Genomic DNA, 21,547 nt, shown 5'->3' with positions numbered 1-21,547 from the left:
AAATAATTGTTGTATTTGTGATTTAATTATTTGCGTATTAAAACCTGACCTTACTTCACAAGGGCATTGTATTTTCACTCTGTGGGTCACTGATAATCACCGTCTGTCAGAAACATGTACCTTCACGTGCAGCTGACTTGAGGCTCATAAATCAGCACCCATGAGCCCTCAGGGGGCGCACGGGGGGCCAAGCAGCGACACCCTCAGCCCCCCCACCTCCACCCGCCCCCTGCCTCCAGGGGCAGAGCGCAGGCTGAGTCAGCAGAGCATATCAGGATAACTGCACCGTACAAAAAGACACTGTACTGGTCTATTCTATTGTGGAGCACCGTGCCCTTGGTGAGGCATTGCACTCACTGAACCCCAGCCTCTCCAGCAGAGAGGAAAGCGACACCACGGAGAGGTGTCTGGGAATAAAGCCCCAAAAGCAGAGTGCAGCAGATCAGGATAAGGAAGGAGTCAGGTTTGAGTTTCGAAAAGTAAACTCATGAGGAGAGCAGTCCACAGGAAGAAGAAGTCAGGGCGAGCTTCAAGTGACAACCTCCTCCTTGTGTCCGCTGTGTCCGGGCGGCACAGTGGCAATAAAAGTTCTTTCTTTGGTGCTGCCTGACTCCTGCTCAGTGATCCAAGATATGGATTGAAGAACTGTGCCTCCATTGTAATATAATCAACAAAAATAACACCAATTTGAGAAGACACAAAGCCGCACCATCTTGAAGTTTTCAGTCTCGTCAGTGATATGAGCTCCTCTGCTTCACCAAAGCATCACAAACACAAATACTCTTAGCTTGAAGCACGTGTCACTGGGAATGATCTACACAATACAATTCCATTAGTCCAAACTGGAAGACAAGTTTAGACTGGTAAGAGCAGTCCGTTCACTGACTGACAGTCCAGTAAGAACCTGAAGAAGAAATTGTTTTTTGATTCCAGAAAGTGCATGCACTAACTCCTGTCTTTGTACTTTGAAAGGCTGAAAGGAGCAGAGTAAAAATGCACTCTCTCCTCCATCAGCCTCGTATTTTTCATGCAAATATGACCATCAGTTCTGCCTAAAAGTGGGAAGAAGATAACTTATTTAACCCCACCCCCAAGCCTGATATATGTTTTTGTTATCCACCATTTTCAGAAAGAGTAACGATGTAAGAATGAGTGAAGACGTCATAAAGCAGGCGGGCTGTTTGCTGTGTAAACAGGAGCAAATAGTGGAAGGGGATACGGCTGAGCGAAAGGCGCTGAGACAAACATGTTATTAGAAATCAGATACAAGTGCCGTGATGGAGGTGGACGAGCTCACGTTACACGAGCTACTATGGCTTTACTTTCACTGAAACTATTCATTTGAGAGTTTGAGCGCTGAGGTCATGGCTGAAAGCGGAACTTGAACTTGTCGCTTGTTTGTGATCGAAGTGGATCTTCCCGGTGCTATTAAAAGCCCATTTAGCGTGATGCTTCAAACTCACTGATGAAAGCTAATGATAAGGACATCTTCCCAAGACTCTGCTCACATGTTTTGCTCGGGGTTGACACTGAATCCATCTCGCGCCACAATCTATCCAGGACATCATCCCGCCGCCCGACCCGCTCTGCCGCTCCGTTTGTGGAGGGTGCACGTGAGGTGACGGAGCTTTACGTAACAACAGCAACGGGATACAGGCCGATATCAGAGAAGCCTAATTATTGGGGATGGCGTTTTATGGCCATCCCATCTGTTTTGTTTTTCTTCACGCAAACGCACATTCCCCATCCGAGGAGGCCCCACGGCGACGATACACCCGGGGATCAGGTTTTACGCGCCATACCCGACTGTTCAGGTTACACACAGCAAGAGCAGTAAGATGGGAGGAAGTCCTGAGATATAAGGTGGAGCTGTGGAGGTCGAGGTCATGACCAGGGCTCGGCCAAAGTAATGCTCCATGTTCTCCATACATAAGGTACATCACTGTTTTCTAAATACCCTCACACGAAGGAGTAACGGTACTGGAAGACATTCACTCATGAGTATTCTAAGTCTTCAGTTACTGCCCAACACTGACAGCTGGGTCACGCAGACACTCAAACCCAGCGCTCGCTCGCTCCCCCCCCAGCGTCTCGGACTCCTGTGTTTACCTGTCGGCCGCTCCTCTGCCCACAGGCTGCTCTCCATCACGGCCCCGTCCGCCTCATTCATCATCGGCCCCGCACAGGACGTCCTCTCTCAGTGCGGCGCTAACATCAATAACATAATGGCTGTTTACCCAGTGTTTATGTACAGTAGCGGGCCGTTGTCAGGGGGCCCCTTCGCCTCCGACGGCAAAACGAACAACAGCCCGGAGCTGCGAAGCCGAGGCGACCTGGATTTGTTTTAATAAAGCGCGAGCACGTCGCAATAACAAGTCACCAGTGAAAAACAACACGGCCACGGACCACGAGGGGAAACGTCGGATTAACTGCATTACCACCGGCGACCACCAGGGGACTCTACGACGCCAATGCAAACTGTCGGTGCAACTAACACATTGTTTTCTGCTATAAATCGGTTGTTACATAGAACTTTTCACAACTTCTTGAGTAATATTACCTTGATGCATTTTAATACTATTCTTATTTTATTATTTGTATCTTCTTTGCGTCTACACTGCCACAAAAAGGTCACATGCTCAAATATTTGGTTCAGGGAGCATGAGATGGATCGGCCGCCACAGAGTCCAGAGCTTAACCCCATTGAGAGTCTTTGGGATGTGCTGGAGAAGGCTTTGTGCAGTGGTAACACACTCCCATCATCAAAACAAAGGTCTGTAACACTGGATCTTTGGACATTGCCGAAGCTTAATGAAAGTCAATAAGTCTATAGAATGATTGCAGAACATGTGTGAGCGCGTAAACCCTCATCTCAGGTCCTGCCCTTGATGAACTCTGCCATCTTGTTCGGCACCTTCCTTCCTCCTCCTCCTCACATTTGAACACAGTGACATGGTGCGATGCATGTTTAAGACGCCGCAGCCTCCCACACCACCATCTGCTCTCCAGGCTCCGGCTCCTCCGCACCAACCATCCATACGCTGTTTACACCGGGGAAGCTTTGGCATCATCTGCGCTTCGGAAAGTGGACTTTTGTTTACAAGTTCAGCTTTGGCCTTCACTCATGCCTCTGTCGATAAAGGTGCTGTCACTCAGGCAGAGGCATGTATTTGTAGAGGCCTAACCTGAAGAGATCGGATGAAGGTTCTTGAGGCTATTCCATAATCGACTGTCCCGCTCATCTGGGACTGCTGATGTGTAAAAACGCTGATGCTTTACTGCCACTGAGCTGCATCCTTTAGCGTCTTAAGTCTCCCAGGATTATGTCTCTACTCAGCTATTTCTCTGGGATTACGTGTGTATTCTCCAAACCTTTGAGCCATCCTCTCGAACCCGCTGACATCCGATCACACAGGTGACGTAATCCTGCCGCACTGTACTGCAATGTGAGCAGGACTCTATTTTATTCTCATCATCTGCTTATAGAAGAATTACGCAACTTTTGTGATTGGTTGAAAATGATTGGATAGAAATAAAGTGACTCCTACAGAAATGTATGAGTTTTGATTTGAAGATTTATGGGGAAGGGTTTAAAGATACTGTCATGAAGAAGCACAACCCACTGTCTGGTCTGGTCATGTTGGAGCAGAGATGTGCCAAGGAACGCCAGCTGCCTTATTGCAACATAAGGATTAAAGTACAGTAGAAAAGCTAAACGATGTGAAATAAAGACCGCCTGCCAAAACAGATGTTGGATGTTTAACTGGCTTTGTGCTTGATTTTTCTTCAGTCTGTGGCTGTTATTTGCGCCTTTTTTACGACCCTGTTGGCCTTTTGCAACAAAACGTTTGATTTTGATTCCAATATCTTTTTTTTCAATTTCAAGTGAGCCGTATCCCTCTGACCAGCTTTTGACAACAAGACTTTTTCAGATCAGTCTTTTCCTTTTAAGTTTGCAACAAAATGACCATCACGTGTTGGGTTAGTCCTGAGTGCACCGTCAATGTGAGCCAACCTGACCAGCATGTTGTTGGAGGTAGGGGAACCCGAGAACCTGGAGGAAACCTGGCTGACTTCAGTCTCCCCTGAAACTGTGCAGCGTCTCCTGGGTTTGTCCTTGTTTGAAAGCGTGGTGTCCTGCACTGGTCAGCTCCTCCTTCCTCTCCTTGTGTGAGGCATGACTGCATCATAACTCTGCCCCTGATTCAGAGCGTGGGTCTGCTTTGGCCTCCTCTTCCTCTCATTGCAAACATCGCCATCACCTGGAACACTTCAGTACAAGGTTGTAGTTTGACTGGACCATCTTAGAATCTGGAAATGTTTTGCTTTAATCACAGTTCCTGAGAAAAAAACAGTTGCAACACTTGACGTTTTAAAGTGACTATCTCTTCCCGGCTTCTTTCAAAAGCTGTTCTCTTGCTCTGAAGTCGTCAAACCTCCATGCCCTAATTCTCTCCCAAATCCATTTTTACACAATGGACAAGCCTCCACATCCGCCCGTGCCTCCGAACAAGGGCCCACTGTGCAGCTCGCCGGTGCTTCCCTGACAGCCCTCCGTCATCTCCGCGCTGTGATTGCAAGAGCGCGCCGACTCCGAGCCAGCGGCGGTGACTCAGGCGGCGTGCCATTCGAACCCGGCACAGCGCGGAATTAAGACGTGCCAGTGACAGCCCAGTGATAGGTTTGTTTTAGCCGTGTTTTTCTTTTGGCCCGGCGGCACGCGGCTCCACAGCATGTACCGGGGAGGAGTGTTGTGTTTCGAAGCTATGGATGGGGTTTTGACAGGAGCCTTAAAACTTAATCAAGTCTTGTCAAAATCCAGAGGGAGAAAAACAGCGTTGGGCCTCACGGTGCTCATTCATCAACACTTGATTATTTTATATGTATTACTGTAGATATATACATTATTGGCTGTGTCTGTTTATGCACACTGTCGAGTGAAGTCCATTTTGCTCTATTGCAGTATGTGACAATAATACTCACCCACAAGTGTCTTGCCCAAAGACCTAATAGTCTGCGTCTTTGGGAGCTGGTATTCCAACCGGCAAACACCCAGTTGTTAGGCAACCTGCTCTGATGTCTGACTCACTGTTATCCTTCAATATTTTCATCATTCAGGTGAACTATAAATGTAAACATCCCCGAGAAGAATGAACATAGAAATGTGTTTAGAAAGTTTGGAATATGGAGCACAATGAATATTTTCAAAATGGGTTTGGGTAAGCATCATTTTAATGGAAGTGCATTTAAGTTCTTTAGGTCTTGTAATGGCAATGATATGTTATTATGGCCAGACCTGACTTAAAGGTATGATATAAACACAAGGTTCTGGCTATAAGATCATGCATCATTGGCACCATTTCAGTGCCGACTCGTGCAGAAAGCCGTATAACGTCCAAATGTGTGGAGCAGTCCAAGATCGATCAGATGCTGTTACCATTTCGACAGTTTTGATTGCTGCACTGCAAATCCACACACCCCTGCTGTGACCGGGCCAGCTAGAAAGCAAAGCAAAAAAACGGAGCTTCTGCGGATTAAAAGTCATTCTGGGTAACCAAGGCTGCGTAGGACACCAAGGTACTGAAATAAAAACCCACTTGAGGATGTGGAAAACATGTAAACTCAAACTTCCACCATCAGGGGACGGAAATGTGGGACCGTTCAGCTGTGCTACAATACCACTTCATATTCCATTCAAATCGCAAAGTAAATGGCTCCAAATTATAGACTACTGCAAGGAGACCCTGATCTCAAATAAAGGAAAAATGTTTGCTTCAAAACCAATTTTTTTCGGTGCGTCACGGGACGCAAGTCAACTCAAGTCTCCTCTGCAGATCCGCGTCATCGCAAGAATGTTAGTTGATGAGATCGAAGCAGTTGGCATCACACAAAGTCCCCGTAAAAGAACACCCCACTTCATCTTAATCTCGCCATGCTAACGACTATGGAACATTATTTCACCGCTCGAGAAAAATGGTTTACACTTGTAGTTTGGAAAAATAAATTATGACACCAATTCATTTACCCAACCACACCAAGGTTTCCACGATTGGGTTTTATGACCATACTTTAGCGCCATTATGTGCCATTACGGTTATCGTTCAAATTCCATGTCATTATCTCCTCTTTGTCTTGATCAAAAGGAGCTTGTCTTCAAACCCCAGCGCTCGCCGTAACCCAAGACGCCGCCATGAATAAGTCCGCTCATCCGTGCCATCTGTCGACACAAGCAACACCCTCCAGTGCTCATTCCGCTCCACAATGACTCGCTGTTCCACTATCGCACAGGTTCGGAGGTGAGACGGCTTTCCATAGAGGAGGTAGGTGTTGGACGTCAAAGTAAACTCAGCAAGTTCGGGTCCGGAAACCTCGCCGACTCAGCGCTTCTCGCCGATAAAGATCTGCGTAGTCATTGGAAACTAGCTTATCGACAACTTGGGAACATGCAGGTCCCCTTGGACAAATTCCCCAAGGACGGACAGGGCATCCATGGAGTTTCACTCACAGGATAGGATTCCTCATGCAATAATGATGTATTTAATCATGGATTGTAGTGGTTGGCAACTTCCGAAGCTCAGCCATTGTTTGTTTTACTAGCACCCTTTCACCCGTGAGTTACTTTTGCAAAATGAAGGGAAAAAAGAGCAGAGTGGAACTTATCCTTTCAAAGAAACTAGAGTGACTTAGGTGGAGTTCATCCATTATCTGCCAAAAAATAATGTTCCTTTTGAAACTTCTTACTAATAATTGACGACATTTACCTCAATTCATGGTGATTAAACAATTTGTAGAATGAAAACCTTGGGTAAACCTTCTTGCACCGACATTTATCCATTAGACAAGACTGTATAATGTTTAAGTGGGCGACAAACGATTAGAGACACTCAGCAACTAGTCAAGCCAGGAGTCAAACTCATGACGCTGAGGCTGGCACAGTGCTTATTAGCATACTGTATTTCTGCCGCTTTAGCCTCCTGTTCCCATGTGTCTCAAACCTTTCACACGGACACATGTAGCCAGTGTTATGAATAGCATCAGAGTTTATTGTCCAATATTTCTACTCCTTTTTTATTACCACTATTATTATCCACCGCCGTGTACTTCCCTTTGTGAGCCAATACCTATCCTCCACGCAGCCTTTATCTCCAGCTCCGTAAACACTAGCCTATAAACTTTGGCCCCACAAAGCTTCCCTGTGTGCCTTTTATTGAACCGGTCCAATTCAAATCCAAACTCACGTTGGTTCCTGCCTTCGATACGAGCTCAAATCTGCTGACAAGGTATGGCTAGTATCACTGCAACCCCCTAATCACGTAGTAAATATGTCAAGTCAAAACGCTCATAAAACACCAACCCTACATTTATCCATGTTCCACTATAGTTCCATGTTATTACGCTCAGCATATATCCCTTGGCTTGGCTCGGGGTAAAGCAATCTCTAAAGTTGGGCCAAAACGCTGAAAAGATGTGCCCTCAAGTACCCCCGCGAAGACGAGCTAGCGTTAGCGAGCCCGGTCGCTACGCTCGGGTAAGCTAGCCAGTTCTATGTATGGTGGCTTTTTCCAATCCGAAATCAACTCTGTGGGTTTGTATAAACTTTCATAAGCTGTGGTTGGTAAATGACTTTTCTTTTTTTTATAATGATGTGTTAGCTTGTAGCAATTTGCGGTTTGAGCACAATTACAGATCCTGACGTAGTGCAATTCAAAAACAATATCAAAGTAGTTCGTGGAAAGTTGAATTGGATGAGGATGAGCATGAAATAATTGCTGATATTAATTTCACCTACGTAATTTTACTTGGCTAATCAAAACACCATAAAACTGGCAGTTTTGATGTAATGGTTTGTGAGGGCATGGTATGCTAATGTAGCTCTAATAAAATATTACTGTAAATACTGCACATTTATGTTAGACTAATTGTTTTACATGTTCTATCTCTAGTGCTTTACACAGTAGCACTATGAATACTACCACCCAAGTACCAGTGTCAATAATAATAGTACAATAGTTGTGGTATAAGAATAACAGGTTGAGGGGTAATAAACTGCATCATAGGCAGATGCTCAATTTTCTTGGGAACTAGTACGGCACGGTGGCGCAGCGGTTAGCGGTTAGCACTCATGCTTCACAGCTAGAAAGTCCAGGGTTCGGTCCCAGGATGAGGCCTTTCTATGCAGAGTTTGCATGTTCTCCCCGTTTCTGTGTAGGTTTCCTCTGGGTACTCCGGTTTCCCCTGTACCACTAATAACATGTACAATAGGGATGAGTGATGTGAATGTGGTGGTCAAAGGGACCGTTGGCGCAGATGTGTACAGTTGCGTCAGTGCTTCTGTCAGTCTACGGGCCAGTGACCGTGTGCTCAGTGATGGTTGAATCTTTGTGCTGCCTTTAGAGTGACCGATCAGTGTAATCTGCTCCGTGTGTATCAGTTCCATGAGAACGTGTATTCCCCAGCCGCCACTCATCTGATGATGCTGATTATTGGAGCGTAGTGGACATCAGAGGCTTTTACGGAGTATCAGGGTTAGGCTCTCGCTGGGATTGAAGTGAGAATGCTTAGGACATATTTTTTCTAAAGCCCCTCCCTTTGCTGGTCTCGGACAGTAATCAGAATCCCATGGTGTTCAAGTTCAAAGTTCAAAGATTTTTATTGTCAATGAGTTGAGATGTTCTCTTCTAGTCCTTGTTGTGGAGCAGGGAGTGGAAAGTAAGGGGTGGAAGCACAGGGAGGGCAGGGAAGGGAGGGCAGCTTCCTGATAGCCTGGTGGATAAAGCTGTTCTTCAGTCGACTGGACCTGGCCCGTGGATTTCGCAGTCTCCTCCCTGAAGGCATTACCTTGCAGAGACTGTGTGATGGGTGTGTAGGGTGATTCTGAAGGCTTTGCGGGTGAGACGGGTGGAGTATGTTGCCACACAGCTGGTCAGGATGTCATCACTTTGACCAATAAGACATGTTTTCCATGTGAACTTGCCCGTCAATCACTTGAAGAGGGACTTTCAGGTCCAGTCAGGAGGGGAGGGAGCTTGATTGTTTACTTTCAGATTTTGCTCTTATGCTCTTCAAAATTCACTTTGCAACCATTCCCCCACCACATGCACACACTTTGGGAAAACCCGCGGTGGAGAAGATGTCAGCGCCCAGCATATGTCACATCTGCCTTCTCTTATCTGTGGCCAGACTAAAAACTGTGCAGCCTGTGGCCTATTGGCTAAACTCCTACTGTATTTTCACCCAGCAATATTTACTGTATGTCTCTGCCTCTTCCTGTAAACTTGTCTTTCTGCGGTCTCTGTGATTCACAAACTTGTTACGGTGGGCTGGTCCATAACACTGCAGCTGTAGTCATTGCCACCAAATTACACCCTGGATCCCACAAGTCAGCGCGGAATTTTGGACAGAATTTGATAACGTCAAAGCCATGCAGAATTGCAAGTGCTACCAAGATGGCAGCCTCGTCAGCACATCTGTGTGGCCTTGGCTTCACCACAACATGCGCAATAAAGTCCCTGGAACTGGTTGTGGGAAAGTCTACGGCGAGCAAGTGTTTTATTTTGAAATCTCGCTGCATGGATGTTCAAATCTTTCGGCAAATCGTTCATCTTGCGCTAAAGAGACTTGGCCGCAGTCGTATAGTGGCGACTGGTCTTCATCAGGCTGACAAATTCTCAAGAGGCATGTTTTTGAACTTAAAGCGCATGTAAAACTTCACCTTATTCCTGTCAAATTTGGTTCACGGATTTGTTATTCAAATCTGTCAGCAAATCATCCGTCTCTCTCAGCTGAAAGTCTCAAATGAAGAGCACAAGTGCAGAGCTGAAGGTGGTACTGGCCGCGCTGGCACAGCACAGGCGAGTAACTCCTATAGTGTCTAGACTAAAGCAGCGGCCAAATAACCTGCAATATAAGCTCTGCCCGAGATGAGTAATCTTACACAAACATCTGAGAAGGGAAGTCTCACTTGTAAATTGATTTACTACTTTTTTGACGCCCTGGAGTTTCACATTCATGCTCTTAAAGCCACAACGAAGATCATTTCAGGCTCCAGTTCTACGAATTGGCTCACATTTCATTTCCAAACTAATAAAAGTTTCATAAATCTATGTGAAAATCCCGAATGCTACAGCATCAACTGCGTAATGCGAGTGCTCTGTCTTTCAGGTCACCTGATGACATGTCAAAACATAAGGAGCCATTGTTGTCTTTTGCTTGATAGTGATTTAAAGTGTTCCCTTTGGCGGCTAGACACAGAACATACTATTTTCGCAGTGGGTTATCAAATCAAAGCATTTAGAGGAAGACATACTGTGTATTTAAGGCTCATTTTGGCAACATGTCAAAGCAAAGCAGCAATATCTCAGGGCCAGTCCCTTAAAGGCCCTATTCCAGATTTAGTTTTCAAGTAGAACACAATTTGTTTTGTCCTCTGTATAGTGAACTTAAAGGTGCATTATGCAACTTTTTATTCCCCAAAAAAGTTGATGATTGTGCATATGTAACCTTGTAGTGGCCCAGTGGCTGTATGAGTGGTCAGCATGGCACCTTTACTTTCGGTCATGATGGTCTCTAGGAAGCTCCTGGATCAAATGTTTTGTAGGTTTTCTGGTGAAAACCTTCCAAACAATTGATCCTAGAGCGTCTTATAGACCACCGCGATCTAAAGTAAAGGCACAATGCCTACCACTCATACAGCCACAGGGTCACGGTAAAATTTTAAAGGTTTTTTTCTCATAAAATGTTGCATGATGCACCTTTAAGATATTTGTGGAAAAAAACTATATAGTAGAGGTGCTCTGATGCGACAGATGTTCCTGAAGTCAGTAAACAAACCCATCTGTTACCAAATTGAATTTTTGGGGGGCTATGCGGACAGTAAAACCCCTAATGATCACAATTGTGTTATTTAATTAATTCATTTATTTTTTGCCAATGTAGGATCCCCAGCATCAGTCACAGTGCACAAACTTTGTTTAATATGCATAATGAGCCATAGGTGGTATCGACTGGTACTTGGTATTGGCGATTACTCTGAACCCAAGTATCGCATCTGATGGGAAAAACGGGTATCAGAACAAAACTGCTGCAAATTAGGACTTTATTCGACTTTATGAAGCAATTTCATAAACTTGGAGGCTAGTCTTTGTTAGCATTTCTGAGAGCGTGACCCTGAAAAGTTGTCCTAAAAGTTGTAAAACATTCTCATAAACTCACACATAGACACAACTAACTAGCAGCATAGGCTACATAAACATGCAGCACATTGGTGAATAAAGGGATTCATCATTCCTTGATTGAGTTTGTTGACAAGTTGCGGCATGGCGCTTGTATCGCTGTTCTCTTCAGGAATCCTCAAAGTCCTCAATCCCACATGCGAAAACAATCCGTCATACTTGTTTTATGTCTCCCTTTGGCTCGTCTCCAAACACATCTCGTCCAGCCATCCACGGCCTTAACACCTGCACCGCGCAAAACATTTCACGGAAAAACAGCCGCCATTTTAACACCCCTGTCATCATTCATCCCCGCGCGCTTTCTCAGAATATGCGGCTCTCTGATGCGCGCAAGATCTCCCCGAGAAAATGTTTGGCGCTAGCTAGCTCCCCCGAGGAACGGCGGAAATTTACTGTCCGCCTCGCTCGCTGGCTGTTGCTTTTGTAGCGTTCCCACTGGCGTCCAAACGAGGATCTCTGAGTGATAGTTTGAGGGATTTGTTTTTTTCATAATGGTCGTCTTCCAAGAATGCATCCCCACGGTGGTTTCCTGGGTCAGTGTGACTTGGAGAGGCTAAGCTAGCTGTATTTTAGCCCCGGCTAGCGTTTGCCGTTTCGTGTCAAAGCGTCTGAGCGAGTGCCAGGGAAATGCTTCCTCTGGTCAGTGAAGAGACGGTGCTTTGAATACGCTGATGTAAACATATAAAGGAAAGCAGTGGGGAGGCCATCTTGGATTTGTTTTTCATGTGGAAAACTTTGAGGCCATGTCGGGTCACGGCTCTTGTCCCATAGATACAAGTGCAGCAAGAGATTACAGGCTACTTATAGTTTTATTAGTTGTTTTATTTAAAGGGATATTTCAGGATTTTTGACATAGGGCCTCATTTCCTAGTTATCCGAGTGTTGTTGATTTCTGGAAATATATATATGTATTTTAATTCATGCTATATTTGAAGAGTTGAGTGGTGCTAGGCTAGCGCATGTCTATGGTAACTAGCCTGCATTAAAAACAGTCTGACCCAAGCACAATGAACTTATATTTGAGCAGCATTAGCTTCCTGGTTGGTAGGTTACCGGATCTAGAGTAGTTTGTTTACCTGTGGCCGGCATTAATTCACAAAGGAGCTTTCTACAAATCAGATATGGCAATGTTTGGAGCACTACCCCATGATTTTGAAGAGGTGTTTAATGCAGGCTACTAGTTACCATAGACATGCACTAGCCTAGCACCACTAAACTCTTCAAATATAAGGACTGCATGAATAAAAAAAAAAAAAAAGAATCTCCAGAAATCAACAACACTCTGGATAACTAGGAAATGAGGCCCCATGTCAAAATCCTGAACCATCCCTTTAAGTTCAATATGGTCCATTTGATGCTGCAGGAAATAATAAACACAAGCACTTCATCTACATCACCTTCCTTTTGCTGTTACTTGGCTACGATCCGACATAGCGTGTCTGTTAATATGCAGACACGCATGTTAACAGACACACCGTATACTGCACAGCTGTGACTAGGGGGGAAAGCAGGTACCTATTGGGAAAAAAATATTTTTAGAGTGCAAGTTTCGATGCCTGTTGGTCCGGGGACTGCATTAAAGGAAGTGATCTGGTTGTTTCAGTTCACGTAAATGATACTAATGGACATGGTCTTCAATGGAGGACAGTAATGTCAAAAATAGGATTAGTAATTCTATTTTCTGAGATTCACATGTGCTCAAACTGACAATACACAATAAACCTCACTGCTTGGCACAACACCGGGTTTTCCCTAATACAAGTGGGATGATCATTTCGGGAACCGCCAGATCGTATGGGAGGCATGTTTTCTATGTGGTTTGCATTAAAAGCATGCCCTAGTGGTGGTGACTATAGTGATATATAGAGATTCCTACAGCTGCTGCCAGACAGTATCAATCTCTTCTTGTTCTTGATAATTGAAGAGACTGCACTGCAAAAAGTATTTAACTAGATCAGTATAAACTTCTCAATTTGAGCATAATAATCCAAATTTTAGTTGTTTTGACTAGTTAAGAAGTTTTGGGCATTTGTCCTAGATTATTTTACTTGTTCTGAGATGTTTCGGACTCGTTTCGATACATTTCGTCCTTATTTCAGGTCATTTTCTTTGCCAATGGGGTAAGAAAATTGGTGTCATCTCATTGGCAATTTTACTTTCTTATTTCAAGCGAGATTTACCCTAGAACTGGTCTGAAATGTCCTCAAACAAGCAAAGTAAACTTGTCTAAAGTGTCTAAATGAGTGAAAACCACTCAAAACAAGATACATTTCCTCAATTCAAGTCATTTAAGCCAATGCTTGATATTTACGTTTTGTAGTGTGGTGGCCTCCCCATGGTGTACTTTTGTCCATCACAGTCTCATACTATGTTGCAAACTTAATTAAGATCAGAATGATTGACTGTACTGTAAAAACAAACCTAAAATACAATAATTATAAAAGTTTAAGAACCTTTATGCTTGGTGTGTTTCCTGTAACCACAGCAGAATATACAAGTCTCTAACACCACTGCACTGGCATCTTTCCCGAACTCACCCAGTCTCTCCTAACCCGCTGTTATGAGTTAATGAACTGTTCGGCTCGAAAGCAAAAAGCACATTGTCATTTCTAACGCGGTGGCTGATGTGACTGAGCTCACACGCCACACGCGTATTCTGGGGAATCCATGCGATTAGTGTATTCTGGGAAGTGGTGCGCTCATGTGTGGAGAGGTCGGAGGGGGGGGGGCAGCGCTGGGTGTGTGTGCGTGCTGGGCCGGTGGAGGGGGGGTTAGCACCGCCGGATCAGCACACGTCCTGTGGTTTTGAGCGCATCGTCACTGACTGGAATCCGACTGTAATCAGGAGCACAGCAGGGGCTCGACATCATCTGCACAAAAAAGAGGACGGGTCATTTGGGAAGCGCCAGGCTCACTCTCTCACACTCCGCAGACACGCAGGCGAAGTGGGGAAGTGTCTTGCCCAAGGACATCGCGACAGGTGTTTGGATCTATATGGCAAATGGTACAGTTAACAGTCTCGACTTATATAGCGCTTTTCTCACTTCATCAGGACCAAAGCGCTTTATAGCAAGGCGTGCAGTGGGGTTTCAGTCAGGGCCTTCAGTAGCAACCTCTTCATGAGGAAGGGGCGGCAAATATCGAGGAATTTAGTTGAGCGTGCACTTCTAATTGGCTGGAGATGGAGCGTCTTGCCCATGCGCAGTACGATTAGCGGAGAAAAACGAAAGGGGAGCTGCTGAGACACACTGTCATTGAACATCGCATTTTGATTGGCTGATAATTTTCTCAGTCATGTGGATAGATCAATAGATACAGACGGCATCTCTGGAATCGCCCATATATGGTCATTTTTGAAAACAGTTAAGGGGGAAAACAACTTTGAAAGAATCTAAACTTTGTCAAAAACTACTGTAACAAATGCTGAATTGTGAATATAGTTTCTACTAAATAAAGAAACAAAGACATGGGGAGGAGCAAAGTGGTTCAACAGCCCATAAATACATGAATAACGGAGAATGCTAACTTCATGCTACATGTTAGCATTGGGCTAATGCTAACGGTTAGCTAGCGCTGGCTACAACTGCCGTTTTTTCACTTCTACTGAACAATCTGCTGTGAGAAAATATCCATATGGGCCCGATTTACACTTGACTTTATTTATGTGATAAATAAGTTCATATTCCACCAGAAAATGGCTAAAAATAGTGGAAAATTGAGTTTCCCTAAAGATTCTATTTTCCCCCTCGGCGAAGCCACGCCCCCTTCTATGACGAGATGCCGTCTGTATCCACGCCCACCACTGGTCAGATGTTACCATAGAAACCTGCTCTTTAACTTCAGCTATGTATGAAAAGGTAAAATGATTGAATATAAATGCCTCGTGGACATCATAGAATGCTTCTGAAACTGATTTGATTCTTTATACTCTTGCTCCTTTGAAATTGTTGTTCTGTTTGACGTATGTTCCATGAAAAAAAAAAGATCAGGTAGCAACAAAATAAACCCCTAATCACACAGCTCATACGATCTGGAGGAGGTGAAATATTAGTCAATGTTGCACTGGCGCCTGTTGCCTGAGGTCTGTGTGGTAACCCTATACCCCCGCTGCTTGTAAACCGGTTTGGTGCTGATTTGGCTCTTTTTTTTTTTTTTTTTTTCTTATTTTCTTTTGATGGTGGAGAGCCTGAGACAGGGCCAGACCTGACTATTCTCTTCTGTCGAACAAGTGCAGAGCCAGTCTTCTCTGACATGGAGCTAAAGTAGGTCAGTGTAAGCAGAGCTGCAGACAGACGCAGGAACAATGGGCCGGAGAGGCCGGGGAACGCAACAGTCACACGTGCACCATAGGCTTGGTATCAATCTGTGCATTACCTTTAGGTTTAGATCAAGAGCAATACATCAGCCGTGAAAAAGTTTGCACTTCTATTGTATGATTGTAGGTATGAGCATTGCTGACCTGCTCAGAAAACATTAGCCAAGTTAGCCAATCTACAAAGCTAAAGTAGAGATGTTGCACGATGTTGTTACTTTAACAATACTTGGTTTACGATGCCGAGACTAAAATATTAATTGGGCTGAAACGGCCAAGTAACTTTCTTGAATGCTGTCCAACAGGCATCAAAACTTGGTCTCTAACAATATATTTTTTCCGATACCATACTGGTATCGTTTAACGGTAAAAAGCCGTGAGCGCAAGAGCGGCTCTTGTTTAAATTGTTTGTGAAGAGAACGCACTTCTGGCTAGCCCAAAGTCTCAAAATGTAGCCAAACAACACGCTTCAGCAATACAGCAATTAGAAAATATTCGAGATTGTGATGTCAAATCGCGAAGCATTGTGGGATTTGACGTGGACTCTTTCTTTAATAAACTAATACCGATTTAAAAGAGAATATATTGGGGTCATCTACAGTGTGCTAGATGGGTTTACCTGTTGCTGTTGTTGTTCCACAGCTCTTTTCTCCAATTTTTGTATTGCTCTTTGAACACAGTATGCTAGCACCCAGGAACGTGGTGGATTTCCATGGCAACAGTGAATTCATGATGGTAAATGGACTCAACTTTTTCCCTTCCTGGAACCGCCGACTTAATGTTGGTGGAGGGGTTTGAGAACCTGAATGATCCTGGGAGCTCTGTTGTCGGGGGCTGTTGTTGGTAGGGTCTCCCATGGCAAACAGGTCCTAGGTGACGGGTCAGACAAGGAGCAGTTCAGAAGATTTAACGGGCCTGTTGGTCTCTCATAAGGGATGAGAAACATGGATGGATGGATGGATGGATGGATGGATGGATGGATGGATGGATGGATGGATGGATGGATGGACGGACAGACTCAACGGACTCAAATTTTGTACCTTTTATCAGGCCCAAAGCACTTTACAGTAAGGAACCAGTCACCCATTCACACTTTCATTCATACACCAGTGTACACAGACACTGGAGGCAAGGAGGGTGAAGTGTCTTGCCCAAGGACACAATGACCGTGTGCATTTGCGGGAGCTGGGATTCGAACCCACGACCTTCCCATCACAACTGTGCCACCGTTGCCCCTATATAATATTCCATCTATTCCAACCTCTACACCAAAAGATCAAAACAGAAACAACAACAGATATAATAGATGTCCAATGTTTTGCAGAATTCTTGATAAATCTTACATTTGTTGTGAGCAAAATTCAAAGCCATCCATTCACAGCAAAAAAATGTGATCGTGGTCGTTTTCCACTCATTATTCTCTTTGACGCAAATGCCCTCTTTCCATCCATTACAATTAGCATATTCGATTAACCTCCTTTTATTGCCTGTGTAAACCATCCCGAAAAAACATCAACAAATTAGAATTTCAACTCCAAACCTTCCACTTCCATCACTCTTAATCTATGGATCCATCTATACATTTTCCCTTCCTCCGTATGATCGTGCAAACACGCCGTGGACTGAGACGACCTGGGATTTGGTCTGGGGCCAGCTTCTGAAAATACAGTGAGCCTTAAACGGCAGCTTCGCGGGCCAGATGATGTCATGAGGCTTCGCTCGGACCCCCCCCCCTCCCGCCGCTCTATGGCCGCTGGCCCCCTGCCAGACGCACGGCGGTGCAGGAGAAGAGCTCTGTATATACGTGTATCTGTCAGGAGGCTGTGACAGAAAACCACCCAGAGATGTTTTGGGAGAGGGAGATGCATGTGGATGGAAACGGTACATTTACTCATTCAGCTCAAGTTTCCGGAACAAACGATCGGCAAATAGGGCGAGAAGTGGCCCGGTTTAATTCAGATGAGTTGGAATGATTATGAAAAATGAGAGCAAAAAACAAAAGTGTTGAGTTGATGAGCAAAATAATAAAAATTCCCAAGTCTTGAGTGTTTGCTGGCTACGTTCGTTTACGCACTATAAAACTTTAATAGAACGCTGACACTGGAACATCTGTTGTGTCAGATGTTTTCCAATATTTCAATTTCACGGCTCTGGAAAGATAGAAAACCTCATTGTCACCTCGATACCGATGTTTCCACGCTGCTATAAACAGTGTTGTGTATTCTGGACCTCCAAAAACATGTCCTAAAAGCCTCGTGATCCAGTCTTCTATCAACCTTTTTATTGCTCCTTTTTAAAATATGATCTAAATCTGGGCTTTGAACCATGATTTGCGAATGTGACTTCACTTGTTAGAAAAACCCCATTTGAAATATCCTCCCCGAAAGTGTGTGGCTCCATCACTTGTGAAGGAACACTGCTTTATCCCAGTGCGCTGCAGCCTGTGGTCAGAAGTTAATGACCAGGGGAATCCCGCCGCTCTCTCCTCTTCAGTGGATCACATGGCCCGGCTCCTGAGTCACCACCACAGGCTGCACCCGAGCGGCCCCGCACACTCACCGCCTGCTCGCAATCTGCAGCCAAGCCAGCGGTGACATGCGGCTGCGCACAATCTGCGAGCGAGTCCGTGTAAATTCCCATCATGGTATTAAAACGCCGCACGTCAAGTATGTCCGGTATCGCCTGCAAACTTTTTACAAATGTTTAACCGAGAAACCGAGCTTGGTTTAAAAGAAACAGGTGCGCTATTCCACTGATAAAAGTGGACAGACTGTTGTCACAATAAAAAAAAAAGTTTTAAGATTAAGGTCATCTACATTTATTATTTAGTATTTTGGTTATTTTGTTTTGTTTGTTTCATTTGCAATATACACCAGCTAACAATAACCCCTGATTCATTTTATTAAGTTAATAATTACTTCACGTTGTCCATTTAAAACTTTGTTTATTCATTTACTCAGTAGACATTTGCCTGTACCACCTGGTGAGAAAGGAAGGGGCGTGGTCTTTGTCGGCCATTTTGAAATCTTAGGCTGGACCATGTGGCAGGGGAAACTGGTTTAACTTTGCTTTGTGTTTCCTTTTGTGTATGATTTTTGATTTATATTTTGTCTTTGATTTGAACACTTATTTCAGCTTACGTACAATGTTGAAAACTTACCTGCTGAACTTGCATGTGGAACTTACCCACTGAGCTAATGGTACTTTCCGGTGGGAGGTCCTTGCCCATTAGGGGGAAGTATAAAACCTGACTGCTTCTCGTCACTGGGTGCCATTTTGTGTGCGACATCTGTGTGTCAGAGAAGTTCCTTTTGTCTTGCAAAATAAATGCTTGGTAAGATCTACTTGTCAGTCTGAGCCTGCCCGTTTCGACCCCTCGTGGCCAGCTTCCTCACAGAGGGTATTGTCGCTTAACCGTTTCATTAAAGAGATAAGAAACTACACTGTAAAATGAAAAAATTTATTCAACTCAAAAAACTAATTCCAAGAGCTGCCAAGAAATTTTTGTTTGAATTATTAACAAACTTATTTGAGATTCGCTTCTTCAGTTCAATTGTATTCTTAGGTTGACATGACTGTTTTCAGTTGCAACGTGTTTCACTTCAGACAATTGAAATCAGTTGTGTCAACCTAAGAATACAATTAAACTGAACTGTCCAAAGAAGTGAATCTCAAATTGCAAATCGACTCCATTGTAAAGTTGTTATCGGTTCAGTCTAACATTTCTTGGCAGCCCTTGGAATTAGTTTTTTGAGTTGAAACAATTTTACATTTTGCAGTGTGGCCCATGTTGCTGTAGTGAAGCTTAGCAAGAGAGACATGGAGAGGAGAGGAAAGCATCTCCTGGATATGTACAACCTCAGCAGGGTTATTTTTTGGAATTGCTGCTGCTGGAGAAGACTCAAAGATTGCGTAAAGATGTGCAAGTGTGATGAGAGGACATTGTAATATGGTAAAACACTCCTAAAAGTCGATTTTGCATAATAACACCCCCTTTAAAGCCAATAATTACACAACAATACAACTGTGCTATAGGAGCGGGACATCAACTGCTCCATGGAGATGCCGTTCCCTTGCTGGGCGGCTCTGTTAATAACAAACTGCAAAAGCAACAGCGGATCAGCAGGAGCATGTTTGGTTCACCATATATTTGATTTTATGGTTTGAGTTTTACGACATTGTAACACACAGACTGGAATGTTCCGCATTGTGGCTTTAATCAGTCAACACCCGACTCATAAGGCTGCGAGAAGCAAAGAAAGTCATCTCATACTCGTATACTGGAGGAGGAGATGGAGAGGCTGAGGAGGCTGGTGGTTCTGCGGAGGAGAAGATGAGCCAGAGGAAAGCTACTGGAAGGAATATAACTCTTTCTGGTTCAATTTGCCCTAAACTTTTGGTTAAATTACATTTGTGAAGAAGCAGCTCAAAGATACTGTCTCACGCCCCTCCCTTGTGCTCCAACAGGTGACGGCGAAACTTCCAAACTCACACGTGACCTTTCCTGCCAAAAGGTGACGTCGCGTGACACCTGATAAGACGCAAAGGTCAAATGCAAAGGTAAGAGGGGGCTCGGAGAGTTTCAGTCTGTGGGGGGAGAGGAAGTGAAATATGAGCCAGCAAGAGCACAATCAAAGCACTGAATGGACGAGGGGTCGGAAGGTTAGGACCAACAGTGATCCAAGGGCCCCAGGGGGCTCTTAGGAACCCATTTGGACGTGTGTTAAGTTGTTTAACCACAATTACAGAACTAATGGGGTTTGTGTAAACATTTGGGATAAAAAAAGATCAAGGCTTTTCCCTAAACTTTGAAATCTGAAATAGAAACCTTTTCCCCCTTGCCTATTGGTGACCTTTTACATATTTACTAGTGGGCGATACCACTCATGTTATAAGAGGGAATGCATTTCGATAAAAAAAAAAACACATGTTTTATACCAGGGATAGGCAAGCTTGTGTTGTGGAGGGACAATTTTAATCATTGGCATAACAGCGAGGGCCGAAACCTCACCATTGTATCCTCAAGTAAAGAACTTTTTCTGCAAATGCCAATGTTCTACATCAGTGGTTCTCGGGTGTCATGGCTTTGGGACCCACCATTACTCGAGGGCGACGAGCTGCAACCCAAATAAAACTGTAAATTGTTATCTATCATTTAAAATCAAAAACAGCCCAGTAACATTCATTTTAACTGGTTCCGGTGTGTTTCCATGCACTTTCGAATGGAAAACTAAAACAATTTCCCACAGAAAATGGTTCCGCAATCCACTTTCTGGTCCCGACCACATGTTGAGAATCACTGTTTTACATTAGGACCAAGCTCTGCCAGGAAATCTGAAAAATATTGACACTATTTCCTGCATTTTTAGAGCACTTTAGCTGGTATTTTATCTCATATTTGCATAATAATATTTCTCAAAATCATCTTGGGGGCCAAAAAAAAAAGTGTGATTTAGCGCCTTTAATTCCTTTATGTCAGGGTTTCTAACATATTTTCATGTAAGAAAGTGATATCAGGCTACTGAAGTATCTCACCTAATGTGCAGAAAATGATATAACATATAACAATACAAATCATACTTTACAGACGTCATTCAAAAAACAACATATTTTTCTGCACTTGTAGACATTTGCGTTCTATAAATCAGCGATATTCAAATTGTTTTGAAATCTCGTACATCCTGCGTGTGATTATGATTCATGATTTGAGTGCCAGGTGGAACTCAAAATACTGATACAATTAGCAGTTGGTGTTGGTTTTAAATGAATGAAAATGGATTAAATAACATAAATGCAAAAGAAATGTTGAAAATTTGACCTATGCACTGATGCAGATTGAAAACAGCCGCAGAATATCCTTCTAAACAGTAACTATTGGGAACATGGACATCCAAATGTTTGTGCGTACTCTGTCTCCCTGAAAGAAATGTTCTCTCCCAATGTGATACGACAGGGCTGTTTCCAGATTTCTCAGAGCTCCAACACTATTTGACCAGAATTATCA

This window comes from Gobius niger (assembly GCF_951799975.1).
Source record: "Gobius niger genome assembly, chromosome: 23".
NCBI classification, from domain to species: Eukaryota; Metazoa; Chordata; class Actinopteri; order Gobiiformes; family Gobiidae; genus Gobius; species Gobius niger.
This window is presented reverse-complemented; position numbering follows the sequence as displayed.